The 16,297-nt window shown below is 50.8% G+C and overlaps 1 protein-coding gene across 2 annotated transcripts in view; it reads right to left on the minus strand.

Moving 5' to 3' along the window:
- Window positions 1-16,297, minus strand: part of LOC122392801 (pneumococcal serine-rich repeat protein-like) — a 101,790-nt gene that overhangs the window by 43,827 nt on the left and 41,666 nt on the right. The gene's annotated exons all lie outside the window — the stretch shown is intronic.

The following is a 16,297-nucleotide window of genomic DNA, read 5'->3' on the forward strand; positions in this document are numbered from 1 at the left end:
TCATCCGTAAAATATGGCGAGCAAAGGTCATACCTACATAACTCTCCGTCGACGAAGCTGCCAGTTATGACCACCATCCGACCCCAAACCCTGCGTCTCAGGCACGTTTCAGAATGTAGTAGGCATGTTTCATGCCGCCGGCTAGAAATCGACCTCGGAAGGCAGGCAGTCCTTTTATCTCCGGGGATGATGCAACTCGAATCGTCCTGCTGTACCCGGGCGTTTCATGCGCTGAGGTTCTTGTGGACCGATTCACTTTAGATACAGGTCATTAGATAAGCACCCCAGGGTCTATTACGAAAGGAACTCCCGAGGAAACCAAGCTATTACAACAAAAAACGTCTAATGAGAAATGAGCATCAGAAGTTCAAACTTTCTCAGAGGATACCACATCAAACGAACAGTTTTCACACCGTATGAAGTTTATCACACGTGAAGACTGCACTCAGTGGTAACGAGCGTGTATATCATCGTCCCAGTGCTCGCACATGGCCGCGGTCCTCACGACGCTCAAAGTAATGGCTTCCTCGTGGCTATGGGAGCGGCGCACCTCCTGAGGTCGGTACTGGGGCGCTCCCCAAGGGTCACGATCAGGGGGCCGTCACGGCCGCGCGCAGGCCCTTCGGCAGATTCAGATCCAAGTGAAGGTCTCATCATTCCTACACGTCCTCGCAGATGAGAAACGTCAGGGCAGAAATGTTAAACAGAGAGTCCAATCCCTCATATCTAGGAGGATGATAGATGGGTGTTAAGTCCCGTTATTCAGCCAGAATGACCTTTGTGATAACCCGGTCGGTCGCTGGAACTCATGTAAAATAAAAACCAATGATTTTTTAAAAGTGTAGGGACGAGGTAAACACAGGGTAAAGGGAGAACCTCACATAAGTTTGGTTTCAGACGCTTAATTCCCCTGAAAACTGCCGTTACGATCAAAGGAAGTCAAGTTCTTAGGTCACTGTGCTCAAGCGCGGTCAACCAAACAGCGGCGTAACTTGTTTGGTGTGCATGTAGTAGAACTATAAGATCGCATTCGCGCATTGTAGATCGATTCAGGGTCAAGTGGTGACTCGACCGCCTTGAGTTTAATTTCAAATGGCAATTAGAATGTTTTTCGTTAGCACATCAGCATATCCGATGCTAACCTTTTATTTATGCAGCTTACGAAATGCTAATCCGAATATATGTAGGTTAGGTCATAAAAACTGTAAACTGAAAAGCATCATTTTAACCATGGGTGTAACTTTGTATACTTTCGAGGTCCCATGTGGGACCCCAATGCGAACATTTGGGACCCCAATTGTCATTTTGGGACCCCAATAGTGGAGGCCCCCGAGACGCACCAGCTACTTAGCAAACGGAAGTCCGATGTTCATATAAAAGGTTCTCTGTTTAAATAGGAGGCCCCTTGGACAAATAGGAGGCCCCCTGAACAAGTAGGAGGCCCCCTGAACAAGTAGGAGGCCCCCCGGAAAACAGGAGGCCCCCTGGAGAAATAGGAGGCTCTCTGGACAAGCAGGAGGCCTCCTGGACAAATAGGAGGCCCTAGACAAATAAGAGGCCCCTAGACAAATAGTAGGCCCCATGGACAAATAGGAGGCCCTCTGTACAAAAAAAGAAGCCCCCTGAACAAATAGGAGGCCCCATGGACAAGTAGGAGGCCCTCTGTACAAATAGGAGGCCCCCTGCAAAAATAGGAGGCCCCCTGGACAAATAGGAGGTCCTAGACCTAGACAAACAGGAGGCCCCTTTCACAAAAGGAGACCCCCTGGACAAATAGGAGGCCCCATGGACAAGTAGGAGGCCCTCTGTACAAATAGGAGGCCCCCTGCAAAAATAGGAGGCCCCCTGGACAAATAGAAGGTCCTAGACCTAGACAAACAGGAGGCCCCTTTCACAAAAGAGGCCCCCTGGACAAATAGGAGGCCCCTTTCACAAAAGGAGGCCCCCTGGACAATTAGGAGGCCCCCTGAACAAGAAGGAGGCCCCCTGGATAAAGAGGAGGCCCCCTAAAAAATAAAATAAGAGGCTACTTTAACCCTCGCCCGTAAACGGTGTTTTGCCACCTTCGCCCATGCAGGGGGGGGGTTGGTGCGACCCCCCTGGCGTTTGAAAACGGAGCGTCGTAGAGCTTAGCGGAAAAAACCAACGGATTGCTCTCAACGAGATCTCGCGATTGGTGGTATATTTTTTGGTCCTAGGTCAACATTTGACCTACTTATGACCGGTCAAAGGTCAAATTTTCGGAAAAATCTAACTTTTTCAGATTTCCGCGCCGATTGCGGCAAAATGGTAAGAGATATCGACTTGAAACCTTCACTATCGTGATCCTTGATCAATTCTCTATCGTTTGGTGTATATTTCGATGTCATAACTCTAAAAATGATGCGTTGGGAGCATCGGAAGTCTGCAAGGTCATTTGTGCATTGGGTCACGTCAGGCGTGTGACGTCACTGACCTGACCCTGACCCAAAATGAACTACAAGAAACAACCGACGATGCCTGAAATGGATAGCAAATTCGAATTCAGGGCATCAAAATACCTACCCCGAAAAGGCATACAAGTGCAAGAAGTCATTACAGGTCAACCGAGGTCACTGACCTTACCTTGACCTTAAGTAACCTTCAAAATGTCAACGGACATTGTGCCAATGTCAAATCAGCCAGTTGTGATTCTAAAACAATCCATCAGTGTGTCAGGTCAGTCGGCATTTATACCAATGTGAAGCAATCTCCAATTTAGTGTAAATCTGGCCGGAGGTTGTTCCCTTTATGACGTCATAACTCCGTGACCTGACATGATCTTGACAAAAAATTTTTTACCAAAAGTTGCGCAAAGGATGCCCCAAAGGGTACTGAAAATTTGAGCAGGCTATCTGAAACGGTTCGGCGTGTAGCTAAGAAAAACCTCAGGGGGGGGGGTTGCACCAACCCCCCCCCTACATGGGCGAGGGTTAACCAATAGGAGGCCCCCTGGACAAATAGGAGGCCCCCTGAACACGTAGGAGGCACGCTGGACAAATAGGAGGCCTCTTGGGCAAAGAGGCCCCCTAGAAAAATAACAGGTCCCCTGGACAAATAGGGAACCTCTTGAACAAATAGGAGGCTCCATGGACAAGTAGGAGCTAGAGGCCCTCTGTACGAATAGGAGGCCCCCTGGACAAATAGAAGGCTCCCTTAACAAAAAGGAGTCCCTTCAAAAAAAGAAGGCCCCGGGACAAGTAGGAGACCCTTGGACAAATAGGAGGCCCCTGCACAAATATGAGACCCCTAGTCGAATAAAAGACCCCTGGATAAATAGGAGGCCCCTGGACAAATAGGAGGCCCCTGAACACGTAGGAGGCCCCCTAGATAAAGGGGAAGCCCCCTGGAAAATAGAAGCCCCCTGGATAAATAGGGGACCTTCTGGAGAAACAGGAGGCCTCCTGGACAAATAGGAGGCCCCATAGACGAATAGGAGGCCGCTTGGACAAATAGGAGGCGCCGTTAACCAAAAGGAGGCCCCCTAGACAAACAGGAGGCCCTCTGTAACAGTAGGAGGCTCTCTGTACGTACAAGAGACCGGCGCTCGACCTGTAGAAGCTTAGCTGTATGTACAATAGGAGGTTCTCTGTGCAAGTAGTCGAAGTAGGAGGCTCTCTGTACTGTACCTACAATTACAAATAAGAGGCCCCCTGGGCAACGTAGATGCAACACAAATCTGAGGTCACCTATAAAAAGCGGGACTCTGTTGGAATACCTGATTTAATAAATTATTTTCCTGATATTCAAATTACTTAGGTGATCCTCGTCCGCACATGGAGGGGCGGGGGGGGGGGCAGTGGTTGCCACACACACACCCGCCCTAGGTAGTTTTTTCTGTTCTGCACTAAACATTTTGATTGCTAGAAGTCGGATGTTTCGTATAGCTGCTGCTCTATCCTTTTTTAGCGTCCACTGAAAATTTCAAGTTTCTGTGGTTTTTGGTTTCGGAGATATGACCTTATTCTTCAGGTAATGTCATAACCCAAATGACAAATACCCAATATCTTGCGTTGGCGTTGGGTCTTGTGAGCTTTTGACACCTTGATTTCGGCCTTTTTTGTCAGTCTTACCTCCCACCTATCATGGAACATGTTGTTCAATGATGTAGAGATGCCAGGGTCAGGGTCAAGGTCAACCTAGGTCGTCTAAAAATATTGCGTTTTAGGCAAGCTGAATTTACTTCGTGAAGTTTCTTTGACTGTATTTTTGGTAAAAGCTTCTCAGTTCATGATCTCATGTAATATGGACACATTCACAATCGGTGCACACATCAGTATACACACAGACACACACAGACATACAAACACATGTCATTGACCTTGAGCTAACTTGACCTGAAATGACCACAGCCAGCAAAAACCTAGTCGGATAGTGTGACAAAGAGGTTCTAGCTGGCTTGGCACCACAATACGGCAGCGTCATCGGTATATGATGAGCAGCGCACGTGATATTCCAACGGGCAACGGTGACCCCAAACAGCAACATTCTTTAGTTTGACTGACCTGACCTGGAAGGTCAATGACTGACCTGATGAGGTAAAATTGGTATCATTGGATTCGTCTCTTCCCAAAGAATCTGTTGCTCTTGACCGCAAGGCTTAAAATCTTGTAAGAAAAAATTGTGGTGATGTCGAATAAGATACCTACACAAGCAGCGGGCCAACCCATCACATACCGATGACGCTGCCGTATTAGTGCCAAGCCAGCTAGAACAGCTCTTTGTCACACTATTCGACTAATTTGCTGGCTGTGGTCATTTCACGTCAAGTTAGGTCAAGGTCAATGATATGTGTTTGTATGTCTGTGTATGTCTGTGTATGTAATGATGTGTGCACAGATCGGTTTGTGTGTCCCTATTACACTTGATCATGAACTGAGAAGCTTTTACTAAACATATAAGCTACTAAAGAAGCTTTTACTAACAGTCAAAGAAACTTCACGAAAAGTAAATTCAGCTTGCCTAAAGCGCAATAGTTTTAGATGACCTAGGTTGACCTTGACCCTGACCCTGACATCTGTACATCGCAGAACAACATGTTCAATGATAGGTGGGAGGTAAGACTGGCAAAAAAGCCGAAATCAGCGTGTCAAAAGCTCACAAAGCCCATAGCCATCGCAAGATATTGGGTATTCGTCATTTAGGACATGACATGACCTGAAGAACAAGGTCATATCTCCAAACCCAAAAGCCACAGAAACTTGAAATTTTCAATGGACGCTGAGAAAAGATAGAAAAGCAGCTATACAAAAAAAATCAGGTTTCTAGCTTAAAAATGTTAAGTGTAGAGCAGAAAAACTACCTTGGGGGTGGCGACCCTCCCCCCAGGTGCGGGCGAAGGTTAAGCCTCACACTTTCTGGGTCGGCTTACGGCTAGATTCCTTGCGCAATGCTGTGCCGTTAAATTATAAAGGCATTGTGTTTTATTGTCAAAAGTGAAAAAGCCAGAAATTTTCGTCGATTTCGGATGCCGCGGGGGGTATTTACATACAATGTCACCCTGCTGGCCTGGATCCACCAGTAGGGTCAGGTGACCTACCATTTCTTTATCAATATTCAAAAAAAAAAAAAATCATGGCATCAGAGCTGTGACGAAAAATAAGTGGCCTAAATCCGATGAGAAAACTGGATTTGGGGGTACCGCAGGTTTGGCTTCTGAGCCTCTGGTCCCCCAATGAAAATTTCTTAGAGGAGGCCCTGGCGTGGTTCGTAAATTACCGCTTCCGCAATTGGAGGCCCCTAATTGCTTGGAGGCCCCCACTAAATGGAGGCCCCCTTGGACGTTTGGGACCCCAATGGTGATGTCAAAGTTTCACCCATGATTTTAACATTGATGTCAAGTGTGAAACTGAAGACATTCGTAGGGGCAGATGGTAGATGATAACTACGTATTACGTCGACCGTATTCTCTAAATGTGAGAACTTCATTATCTCTCTAAGCAACAAACAAAGTAGCAATGAGATGCAGTTTGCAATGAACGATAAGAACCATTCCTAATTAAAAAGCTCTATCTTTCAACCTCGTCGCCAATTAATTTCGAAATAACTTCTACCAAAAGGGTTTTCTTATCACATCCCTAAATATATAATGGTTTAAATAAATATCAAAAACGACAAACGAACCAGACTACACTCAACTGTACACCAGGCATTTTTTTCTAACTACACCTGCTGGTGACCAAACGAACCAGACTACACTCAACTGTACACCAGGCATCAATGTAACGGCAACAGCAGTCGCTGACCTTCCTTGATCAGCGGACATCGGTTTGACAAATTACAATACGCTCTTCACCATAATTCATCGGTCACTTATCAACCCAATGCAACACTGGAAGTACCGACGCGACCTCTCCGTTTCCCGTTTCCCATTCCCTCCATTCGCGGCGGGAAGGGGTGCCGTCCGTACCGACCCAGTGACCGGCAGACGGCGGGTAGACCGGTCAGAGGGTCGGAGCCGTTTGTCGGCGGTACGGGCGGCGTCCAAGTACCGCCAGTGAAAGGCACCCACTCCGAGACCCGCACAGCCACCGGCGCCGGCCCGGCCGACCGGCCACGGCTAGGTCGGGTCGGCTCACCCAGACCGGCTAGCAGGGTCGCATGTGATGAAACGACCATTTGGCAACGTCGCCTCCGCCGCGCGGCCGCCATGGCAGCGGCACCACTGGGTCTCCAGGCGTTTGGCAACCGATGCCGACCGCCGCAGTCTTGGCGGGCAGGGTCGCTGCCGACAGCTCAGGGTGTTGTCAGCCCGGGAGCCGAGCTGTTGCAGGGCTGGCGCTGCGTGCGCACCGCTGGGAGAGGGGTCAAAGGACGTGGCATCCCCACCGGGAGGTGACAGCCTAGTAAGAGTTGGGGCAGACGTGTTCAAACACACCGCTGCGCTGTTGGGTTTACGAGCCAGTGAGTAAGCGGAGTGACTCTCAGGATTATGCTGTGGTCAATATGTCAAACACGAATGCATGGGCATAATCCAAGGCGCTAATGCTGATACAAACATTCCAAACGTGTGTGAACCAGCGTAATCCTGACCAATAGCATCCGAGAAAGTGGCATGCTATGTCATCGCGTTACTGAGTTCGTTAAGACCAGCAGCCATCGACACCATCAGAGGGTTAATTGCACCTGTAGAATACGGTAACTCATCAGCACAACATCCGTCCATTTTAGACAGTCATGCCCCAGCTGGGTAGCGAAGCGGTTTGGGTGCAGCTGATACCTCTGAGCACCAGCTGATCCGTGAACACCACCTGTAGCTATATCGCCTGGCGGTGCGGCAGACCGTAACGAGCCGCCCCCGCCCCCGCCCCGCCCGCTGCCGGCGCGGCGGCGACCGCCCCGGGCCGACCGCCAGAGACACACCCGAATCTGAGCCAACCACCTCGGTACCCACTGAGTCAGGGTCACAGCCACCACCGCACCACGCAAGCGGGCGACCACGGGCGCACCCGAGCCGACCAGTTACGCCAGCCGTCCTGTGAAACCTGCGTTTATTCTGCATGAGAAAGTCCCACGGCCATGAGCGTGTCTGTCGCTGTGCGTACCGAACAATGCAACTGGCAGCGGGCGACGGACGCACGGGCCGCAGGCTAATCGCGGCCGCGCCACTCGGATTACAAATGAGTGTCCCGTTTCCCGGGGGCACGTGCGTTGTTTGCGACATGGCCCACATGAGCCGTGCAGCGACGAAAACGAGAGGACCATTCCCGGCCTGCCGCGAGAAGCGGAGCATGTGTGCAATCGACGACATGCAACATGGCCTTAGGCATACACGGGCATACATGTATGTTTTGCTCTGCAAAGAACTGCCTGCACAGGGCAAGCTCTGCATGAAACCGACACGGACACATCTGTCCACGGCTGTTTGTAACCAAACTCGAGCCGTGGTGCATCTGATCGCCCCGGACGTGCCTCCCGAGACGAGAGAGAAAGCGACCGCCTGATTTACAACCACCTATCGTTATTGGCTCGGATTGGCAGAGCGGCGCACTGTGGCTAGGTTAGAGAGAGCCCTGGGCGCTGGGCTAGGAGGCGGCGCCGCTGAAGGTCGGCACGACCTCGCAAGGACGCGGCCCAGCGAATACCCGAGTAATAACAGCATTCTGAGGCGAAACATCCGCTTCCATTGCTCCACGCGCGGTGGCTCCGTGCCACGCGTCCAACCTCAGGTGGTCGGGACAAACAGCCACCGACGAGCGGCGCCGGGGCTCAGCGGCCGTTCGAATCACTCGGTAATCGCATTAGCTATGCTTTCGCAACGGGAAGAGCCGGCTGAAAGGACGGCGTGTCAGGACTGCGGCAGCCATGACCTTGGCGTACTTACGCTCACTCAGTCGAGATGCCGCGAAAGATGATTTCACCGAGCCCCGCCAGGAAGGAATGTTGCAAAATGCCGCGGTTTATTTGCAGGTTGATTAGCATTATTGAGTCACTTTCACAGACCAGAGCCCCGCAGGTTTGGTGGTGTTTGGAACATAATAAAAAAAACGATGCTTCAATGATTCTCCTTCACGTAGCTTCTTGAACCGATATTTAAAGAGTGGATTTAAAAGAACCGGAACGGGTTATCATTTTCACCCTCAGCCATCGATGAAGCTCAACGGCGAAAACCTCGTTCCTATCATGTCCCAACACTGGGAAGTTCGCAGGTTTCGAATTTCGTCCGCCTTGCTTCACGGACGTTATGCTGCCGGTCTGGCTCTGCCGCAACCACTGAAAGGTCACGACCCCTGGCCGGGCAGCCCCACGCATTGGGGCGGTGGATTATGGAATCAGCTCGGCATCACAACCTGAACCGGCACCGGAAACCTCCCTCACCGAATATCGTATCCAGACGGAGAGACAGTGAAACTGAAAGGGTTAGTGGGCGGGTCACACGCCACAAGTGTTTCCACGAATGCACTGCCCAGTGGTTGGTCGCCATCATCTTGATGTTTTCAGTTTTGGTGATTCCATATGGCATAGGTACATAGATGTCGGCTTAAAACATATTTTGCAACCGTATCAAATCCCGGAAAGGTCATTTATTATCAATTATCTTCTTATTATTATTCGCTCTTCTATAGCTTTGGTTCACCATTCAACGTTTGCCAACTTAAAATCAACGTTCTAGGGCAAAAAAAAAACTGAAAAATAAAAGCACAACTCCTTAGACAATAAGCCCCACGTGATGCTTGGAAGGACTCTAATTCTAAGATCAAAGAGCTCACACCATCTCTACGACCACATAAGGACGCCTGGTGTCCTGCGGATATCATCACAGCGGAAAAAAAAAACCCGAAGCCAGCCACACCCCTCAGTTGCCGTCACCACGCCTCCCATCCTCCGTCACCACCAGACACACCCACCGGTGACGTCACACAGACCTCCGGTGACGTCACGGTGCCCCAAGGCCGCCGCGGAGACGGTCAGCCCTCGATAAGTGGGTCACGCGCCGCCAGCGGAAGAAATGTCGGCTCGGACGCGCGGGGCGAACCAATCGAATCGGCCTCGGGGGCAACGTAAAAGGGCACCTCACCTACCGTCACTGGCGCCTGAGAGCATGATCGAGCTACGTGTCTTTTGTAGAGCAGCGAAGGTGAGCCATCACCCCAGACCAGAGTCAAGGAACGTCTTGAGAACGTCTGAAGCACGTCCAAAGTACGTCCGAAGCACGCCCCGGAGACAGTCCGGGAGGCGAAGAGAACGTCTCTCTGAGACGGTCTCTGGGTGGAGATTATGTGACGCAACACAGGTGCGCCGGGGCACTCATAGCGAGTCAGTTGGCCAATCGAGCCGACGGCGAGCACTTCCTGCCATCGGTGACCCTAAACGGCCGAGATGGGGCGACGGGCGGGCCGGGTGTGTGTTCACACTTCACACCTCCGGGCGCTGGGAAGGAGCAGACCACAGACGGGGATGAGGTGTGGGGGAGAGGGTGTGAGACAGCCGAGGAGTGGCCACTGGAGTGACTTATGACAGGAAGAGGCGGGGATAAAGCACGGTGAAGCCAAGTGGACTTCGTTAGGAGCGGATACTGGTCATATCAGACCAGCTCTGAGGTTTGACTTTTATGGAGAAGACCAACTCGTATGTCTCGAGGAATTGTCGAAGAATCGGAGATCATGAATAGACGATTCATCAGGTCGTATCCAGACCAACGCCAGCATGTTTCAGACCATGTCAAACAGCATAAGGGACACACCAGGTCAAATCGAGGTCATCAGTCGTGTCCGGCCGGGTCGGGTCAGGTCAGCGGGGCCTGACCAGCTCGCTGTTCGCCATGGGACAACTGATGACATCGATAGACACACCACCCCGAAAAACCGGCCCCAGTGCCACCCAGATCAGAGGGTGGGTTTTTAGGAGGTGTCGCGGTCAACTGCCACGAGAACAAACAGGAAACTGAAGAGCCGCTTCCCTGCATACATAGTGTGGCCGAGTAGCACAGTGACGGCGGTTCGAGGCATTATTAGGGAGGGACATAGCCAAAACCGTTCATCTACAGACAAGCTATACGTCAGAAGACAGAAGTAGCAGTGGCGGAATCATCCCACTAAGAATGTCGAAACAAGTAATGCGAGTCCAAATTACTAGCAGATCTGACGGATACAACCTTCAAGCAAAGCAGTAAGTGGAATCATTAGGCATTTCGTGGAATATGTGTACCTATCGGCGTGCATTTTTTAACTATATGACAATACACGTCCATTAGCCTTACAGACAGTGAGAAAAGCACGAAACCAGGAATTCGTTAACAACATCGTGCATGTTTGTATGTCATTCACACATGTGCGTCTGTCTTGTCCCGTTGGCTTCTTGTCATTGGTTCGTTGTCGGCGTGCGTCCACTCCCTCTTTCACCTCTTCTCACGGTATTTCGTGCCAGATTAGCAAGGAAGTCACAGCGAATCGCAGCCAGCGCTTGTTGAAGCGATGTTTAGGGTGACTGTCCTGCCTTCCCATGTACGAAATTCACAGTAAAGACAAGCTTAAGTCGTGTCCATCTGTCCCGCCGTGTGTGGCGAAGAGCGTTAACACCGATCGAGACCACAATGTTAGTCCCCATGACCAGCCTCGTTTAGCAGTCCATCCGTGTCTGTCAGCTCACGAAGTAAACGACACGGATTGTACATAGTTCGTGCTTACATCGTGCTCTGTAGCAAAGGTCGGCTTCACGAGAAGTGATCGCGGAATAAGCCGATCGTGTCTTCGCCGGGCCTGTCCTTCGTTCTTTGCCACACCGATATAAGAGGCGCGACTGTCACACATCCCTCGCGAGTCACGTTGTTTGTCCATTCACGGCAAACACAGCGCCCATCACCGCCTTCGTGTCCCACCAAGTCACGCTGTTGTTGACCAGTCCTGTCGTTCACACCCCATTCACCTTCATCTTCCAATCCGCCAGTCACTGCTGAGCACTCAGATCCAGGCCAGATCCACCCCACGAAGCCAGGGCGTCGGTTACACCTCATTACCCAGCGGGCTCTCTGGGCGGGCGGCACCGATGCACCACTCACGAGGCTCTCCCCACCATCACTCAGCACACCTATCATCTCTGGCGGCCCACACCCCTGCTGGGGCTCGGCGATGCCATCGGAGGCACGTCGCGACCCTCCGCGGTCACGGTCGGCCGTCGACGCGTGACCAGAGTCGCTCCCGATGGAGCGTCTCTGCTGGCTGCGGTCACACGTCGCCAGCGGAGCGGGCGGCAGACGAACGATAACATCCGGTACAGCAGGCGGTGCGGACAACAGACACAGCGGGTAGGGAAGAGACGGATTGGCACCACCACCGGCCGTCACGGACACTTTCCCAGAGTTTCAGCAGGCTTCAGCGACGCTTTCCCCTTTCGTGAAACCCTCAGCAACCTTCAAGTGCCTCCTCCAATTAACAATAATCATTAGCCAGTGACCAGAACAAGTGACTAAGGTCACTCGTTCCTAGGCAGTATCGCTTACAAAGCACTCGCGCTGTGCAGTGATCGATGACTCGATAAAAACGATCTCACGAACAGCACCAGAGGCAGTTTACCAGAGTTCGGAAGTTCCGGTTCCGCCAGGAAGTCGATGGACTCATGGACTACAGCACCGCGTCCAGCCAACAGCGCTTCCGAGGTCGCTGAGCGCGCGGAAGCCGGCGAGGGCCGATCTTCCCGGACCCTGACCCTCCGCCGCCGGTCGAATTAGGTGGGCGGAGGAAGTGTGCGTAACACGCCCGTGGGTGGTGGGTGCCAGGGGCACTCCATGACCCATTATGGCCGGCGAATTAAAGTAGATGTGCCAACAGCGGTGACCCCGCTGGGCCCAGGGCCGCAGACAGTAAAGGTCGCTAGTCGATGCGCATAAAGAGAGGAAGTAACAATAAAACTTAGCCGCATAGCGTATGAAACCAACGCACGGAACTAGACGAGCTAAACAATCCATGAAACAGTCTGAAATCAATGAGCCCGTCGGTCCTTCAAGTTCAATTTCACGGCCATAACTCCACCATTCGAGTTAGTCAGCCCATTCGGTGATTGGTACCGCCCGGTAGCAGTTGCGTCGTAATGACCTATCGATAACATCTAACTACGCCTCAGGGGCTGCTGCAGTAACCTTGAACTACACATTGGCACAGTTCGAGTCCGCACAGCCTCAAAGGCATTAGCCAAATGCTGATCACTTAGTAATAAGTCGCCGGTAGTAATTTTGTATGCCCCGATATTCGATAAAAACGAACTTTGTTTAAATCAGAAAAAAAATATTGAATTTGAGCCCCTAGTATTGAGTCATCGTTTCAGTCAGTTGCTCAGCATACTGTTTCAATGGAATGCAAAGAAGCACCAGAAGATCAACACTGCTTGAGGTCAAAGCACACTCAAGGCACACCACACCAACACAACTTCTACTAGGCATCATTTTGTAACTAGGAATAGGCACGAGGGTTTTATTAAGTGCACCACTCCATATGCATGGAGGTTTCCGATAAAAAATGCTTGACACACTTTAACAATTTCCGTCACTCATCAACAAACAAGCTACAACTTCAATCAGCTCCCCCCCCCCCCCCCACACACACACACACGACTTTCTCCCCTGCTCCACCCCTCCCTCTCCCCTGCCAACGATGCGCGAAGGTCATCTCGGCGTGACCCGACCTTGGCTACCCTCTCTCTACCTACCGGAGCTGCCCTTCCCCTTCCCCTGCGGGCGCCGACACGCGGAATTACCGACACCGCACCCGCGTGTCATGCATAGTCGATCAGCGGCCCAGTGACGCACAGGAATCAGTCAGCGTCTCTGACCGACGCACAGGCTCTAACCACAGGCGCGCCGAGCAGATCCAGCCGTGAATGCTAATCGTTCGCGAAAGGAGAGGAAGGTCGGCATCGGAGAAGAGAGGGAGAGAGGGAGGAGTAAGGGAGAGTGAGAGGGGGATGGAGAGAGAGAGGGTGATGGAGAGAGAGGGAGAGAGGGAGAGAGAGAGAGAGAGAGAGAGAGAGAGAGAGAGAGAGAGAGAGAGAGAGAGAGAGAGAGAGAGAGAGAGAGAGAGAGAGAGAGAGAGAGAGAGAGAGAGAGAGAGAGAGAGAGAGAATTCGGAGAACGGAAGCCGCTGAATGACGCGAGTCAAGGCAATCAAAGCCTGTTAGACAAAAACGTGTTGCACAGGGCTGCAGCATTGATGGTTGACTAATGTCCGGATCGGGTGCTTCATTATCGTTGATAGCTGAGTGAGACGGCTTGATAAAAGCAAACGGCTAGATGTAGATGCATATGCGATTATACGAATGTGTTTCAAGGGCGATGTTTAAAGGCTATGAAGAAGGTATTGTATCACTTCATAGCGGTGCTCCTAAATTCATAGTCACCGTGCTAAATTCATTCTACAGAAAACTTCATGAATTTGTTTGCACGAAATTATAAATGCATAAATAATGTGCCGCACAACAATCCTTCATAATGCAATTTTATACCCGAAACATCAACCCGGAAGAGTAGGAACGGTCATCTCAATCACGATCAAACGCCCTGTTGTTTATATCAACATCCGTCCTTGGCATTGATGTATTGATATGAGCCTCATGAGCTCAAACTGATCACAATAAATCAGCACCAAGGGCTACATCGGATCTCGCCTCATCTCATGCTACATGTAATGTGCAGTAAACATATAATCAAACCAACCAGGGAACTATCCAAAATAAGCACCACTTCTCAAGGATCACGGTCATTCATATACATATAAACCACATTCACATGGGAGTGGCACCAGTCTCCAAGTTCACCACGCTTGCGAACAGTCTGTGTGAACATGCTTTATATCAGTCGGCGATGTGAACATAATGTCGTGCTAACTGACCATTAGCTCAAGCCACCCGTCAATAGAGGTTGGACGTCCCGCGACAGGGGACTGCGAAGGGCGCAAAACCATGAACCTTAACTGTGAACGAACCTGGACAAAGACGTCCCGAACCCGCCCTATCAGCTACAGACGTCATTGGGTTGGGTCGTCATCCGGTACCGTCATAAAGGGCGTCACCCGTAAAAGGCATCGTAGGTCGTCATCCACTATTGACATCCAAGGTCGTCACCTTGTGATCATCGATGCGAGTCATCATGAGGGTTAGGCGACGAAGAGCATCAGATGATATGTTCAGAGACAGAACCTACGTCAGCACCGTGTCCACCATCGGATCGCAACGCTAGGGTAGAGATGCTTCTCAGGAGACACCTTCCAGGAGGTCAGACTAGAAAAGGCAGCCACAGACAGACTACAGGTCACCTGAGGTGCGCCCCAAGCCACGATGACACTTCTCTGTCCGTGACGCAGTCACCAACGTGTCGCCGAGAACGCTGGGAGACTGGCGACGGACAGGTTATGAGGAAACGCCCCACTTGCTGTGCGCCAGTTCCGTGCTCCCGCTGCGCCCGGAGAGCAGAGCGTGAGAGGGCGGACGTATGAAAGCCGCCGTCCGGACGCCGATGCCACGGCTGATAGGGGGGCATTTCGAGCCGGGCGGCTGACGGGACAGGCCCGTGAACGGTGAGAGTGGTGGTGCACCTGCACCGGGGAGAAAACACCGGGCGACCGCCGGGAGGGGCCATTATTCACACACCAACAGAGCGGGCAGATAGCATCGCAGTGAGAAATTACCGACTGGGAATCAAATTCAAGGAGGCTTGTATCAAATAGTTGGAATAATTTGGCTAGGATACACAATAGAAAGTGACTAAAACAACAACAAAAAATTGAGGAGCACATTGGTAATGGATCGGTTCATAGTGTGGAAAGCAATCGTACCTACTACAGCCATTGACGTCGGACGTAATTAGACGAAAACTGGTAATGTATTGGGAAAATGCAGCAGTCATAGTTGGTGTGCATATATGGCATACATGTAACCGAAAGAAGTCTGGCTGCCTTACCACTTCCAGCATTTTCAGCACCTTTCGTCACCCCCCCCCCCCTCCCTCTCCAAGTCAAAGTCTCCAACGCACGGATTACGCACGCCCAAGTAACAGTAAAACAATAAATCTCCTTCAAAGCGCAGCACCTATTACCGTATGCATTATGCAATGAAGAATCTTCTAACCATAGCTCATATTGCCTCGTCGATCGTTAGCACATTCAGCGCACGAGACCCGCTAAAATTAGCACTAAGATGGTTAAAGGCTCACGCAAACACATTAACTCCTACAGGACCTGTCTATTATCATTCAAGGTATTATTCAAGGCCTCTGCGCTCGTCAAATCAATTGTCGGTGCGAAACGCCGACGTGAGTATTCTCTACTCATTCATCACATGGGCATTCTCAAATCAAATCATGAATAGTGGGCATCGACAGCTGTATAGGTAGAAAAAGGAAGCTCGTACAGTCAAATGCATGTCAGACGTAAGTCAGAAACAAGCAAACTATCACCTAGATTCCATTAGTTGTACAGGGCAATATCATTGCACTACACCAGCAAATTAAATTGTATCTTTCTGGAACCCTGAAGCGTTCGCATATCGTCTAGACGTCACGCCTACATATCGTGCACCGATGACCCGCCAAGCCGGATCCAACCACCCCAGATTAACCCTTGCCCGTACAGGGTTGGGCAGATAAATTGGGACAAAATACATATTTGCATTTAGAACGTCGTAGCTTAGAAATTTGTAAACATAGGCATTTCAAATTTGGATCACATATTGTCACACCAATTTTACACATTTTCACCAAATATGGTCACCGTGGTCCACCTGCATCAGTCCTTATCGGTGCCTGGACTGGCCGCACGCGCGGCGAGATCTTCCGTCTAAAATGGCTCGTAATTGT

Source organism: Amphibalanus amphitrite, unplaced genomic scaffold (genome assembly GCF_019059575.1).
Source record: "Amphibalanus amphitrite isolate SeventyFive unplaced genomic scaffold, NRLGWU_Aamphi_draft 000502F_arrow, whole genome shotgun sequence".
Classification (NCBI taxonomy): Eukaryota; Metazoa; Arthropoda; class Thecostraca; order Balanomorpha; family Balanidae; genus Amphibalanus; species Amphibalanus amphitrite.